The sequence below is a fragment of the Suncus etruscus genome, chromosome 4 (assembly GCF_024139225.1).
Source record: "Suncus etruscus isolate mSunEtr1 chromosome 4, mSunEtr1.pri.cur, whole genome shotgun sequence".
In the NCBI taxonomy this organism is placed as follows: domain Eukaryota; kingdom Metazoa; phylum Chordata; class Mammalia; order Eulipotyphla; family Soricidae; genus Suncus; species Suncus etruscus.
Genome location: NC_064851.1, coordinates 123121760 through 123124307, shown reverse-complemented (window position 1 = coordinate 123124307; position 2548 = coordinate 123121760). Strand labels below are relative to the sequence as shown.

Sequence of the window (2548 nt, the reverse complement as noted above, 5' to 3'; positions counted from 1 at the left end):
TGGCTCCTCCCTTTCTGGATGGGCTGACTTGCCTCTAAGGGAGGGGAGTCCTCCGTGGATGAAGCCTCACACTGGGTCAAATCTTAGGCCCGAGCATGCAACAGAGAAGACAGTCCAGAGAGAAATGTTTGCTTCTGTGATATAGCGCCATTCTTAGTGTGATTTTTCCTTCTTTTTGCAATGGAGTTCTTTCCTTAGAAAGAGTGCAGGGCCGCGTAGCGAAGCGGAGCCTCCTCTGAGCCTCTTTTTGCCCCACTCGCAAGAGTTTCACGCAAGAGGACAGTAGACAGACATAGACAGGTCACACTCACAGTCTTTCACAGCTGAGCCCCACTGGGCCAGTGTACTTTCGCGGATTTTCCCCGCCTGGTGTCACACACAGGGAGCCAGCTTTTGCAAAGGTTAGCCGGTTTTTATGCTCTGAAGTCCCTCCCTGAAAATGGCGTCTGGGCGAGCGAGGTTTCTGGAGGCTCTTTTTGCCCCACTCGCAAGAGTTTCACGCAAGAGGACAGTAGACAGACATAGACAGGTCACACTCACAGTCTTTCACAGCTGAGCCCCACTGGGCCAGTGTACTTTCGCGGATTTTCCCCGCCTGGTGTCACACACAGGGAGCCAGCTTTTGCAAAGGTTAGCCGGTTTTTATGCTCTGAAGTCCCTCCCTGAAAATGGCGTCTGGGCGAGCGAGGTTTCTGGAGGCTCTTTTTGCCCCACTCGCAAGAGTTTCACGCAAGAGGACAGTAGACAGACATAGACAGGTCACACTCACAGTCTTTCACAGCTGAGCCCCACTGGGCCAGTGTACTTTCGCGGATTTTCCCCGCCTGGTGTCACACACAGGGAGCCAGCTTTTGCAAAGGTTAGCCGGTTTTTATGCTCTGAAGTCCCTCCCTGAAAATGGCGTCTGGGCGAGCGAGGTTTCTGGAGGCTCTTTTTGCCCCACTCGCAAGAGTTTCACGCAAGAGGACAGTAGACAGACATAGACAGGTCACACTCACAGTCTTTCACAGCTGAGCCCCACTGGGCCGGTGTACTTTCGCGGATTTTCCCCGCCTGGTGTCACACACAGGAAGCCAGCTTTTGCAAAGGTTAGCCGGTTTTTATGCTCTGAAGTCCCTCCCTCCACTTATCTTTTTTAATCGAAAGTTTAGCTATTAGATATGAGTGTAGAAGTCTATGTTGTATCCTTGTTATTGGTTTATAAGACCTCTCATTAGTCTTTTTTTTTTTTTGGTTTTTGGGCCACACCCAGTGTGGCGCTCAGGGGTTATTTCTGGCTGTGCTCTCAGAAATCACTTCTGGCTTGTGCTCACTTTGGCAGCACATAAACTAAAATTGGAATGATACAGAGAAGATTAGCATGGCCCCTGCACAAGGATGACACGCAAAGAAATCACTCCTGGTTTGGGTGACCATATGGGATACCCAGGGATCGAACAGAGGTTTGCGCTAGGTTAGCGTGTGCAAAGCAAATGGCCTACCACTTGCACCACTACTCTGGCCCCTCGTTAGCCTTTTATTATGAGTCTGTGTTTGACTTTAGTTCCTATAAAGTTTCTGTTAGGCATAATATATGATTATTGTCTCTTTGCTCAGCCTGTTTACATTTAGCATGATTATTGATATATGGGTTTTAATTACTGCCATTATATTTTGTGGGTTTTTGGTTGTTTTATATTTTTTGTCTTTTTTTTTTTTTTTTGGTTTTTGGGTCACACCCGGCAGAGCTCAGGGGTTACTCCTGGCTCTATGCTCAGAAATCGCTCCTGGCAGGCTTGGGGGATCATATGGGATGCTGGGATTCGAACCGCCATCCTGCATGAAAGGCAAACGTCTTACTTCCATGCTATCTCTCTAGCCTTATTGGTCTTCTTTTTTTTTAATGAGCTCTGTCTTTCTGTATAAATAATTTTCCCTAATAATTATCTCAAGTTTTGTAAGTTCTTTTTCTAGATATTTATGCTTAGAAATAGCCAAACTTTTGTTTTGTGTTTGCCATAAAGATTTCATTTTTTTTTTGCATATAAAGAAATTATTTTGTGCTGATACTGGCTAGTTTTCTTGAACTAAGTAGATTTGCTTTATTCCTCCTCTTTGTATTATTTTATTCTTGTATGATTCTTTTTCATTTATCATTACACTTAAGGTTTGTGATCCTTTGCTTTCTCTTTTCCTGTAAAGGAATAAAAACATTTTTTATAGTGCCAATCTGGTAGTGATAAACTACATTATCCTTCTTTGTCTGGGGAAGCCTGTTTGTCTCCATCATATTTGAGTGTTATTTTGAAGCATAAAGTATTCATTCCTGGGGCGGGAGAGATAGCATGGAGGTAAGGCATTTGCCTTGCATGCAGAAGGTCATTGGCTCGAATCCCAACATCCCATATGGTCCCCTGAGCCTGCCAGGAGCAATTTCTGAGCATAGAGCCAGGAGTAACCCCTGAGTGCTGCTGGGTGTGACCCAAAAAACAAAAAAATAAATAAAACAACAAAGTATTCATTCCTGCTTGAAAATTTGGGGGTGGGGGGCACACCCGGCCACACCATG

The 2548-nt window shown here is 45.3% G+C and overlaps 1 non-coding gene across 1 annotated transcript; it reads left to right on the top strand.

The window, feature by feature from the left end:
• Positions 1–1305: 1305 nt before the first annotated feature.
• LOC126007397 (U6 spliceosomal RNA) lies at positions 1306–1407 on the top strand. The gene has a single exon (XR_007494973.1). It is a non-coding gene; the product is annotated as a U6 spliceosomal RNA (small nuclear RNA).
• Positions 1408–2548: the final 1141 nt, after the last annotated feature.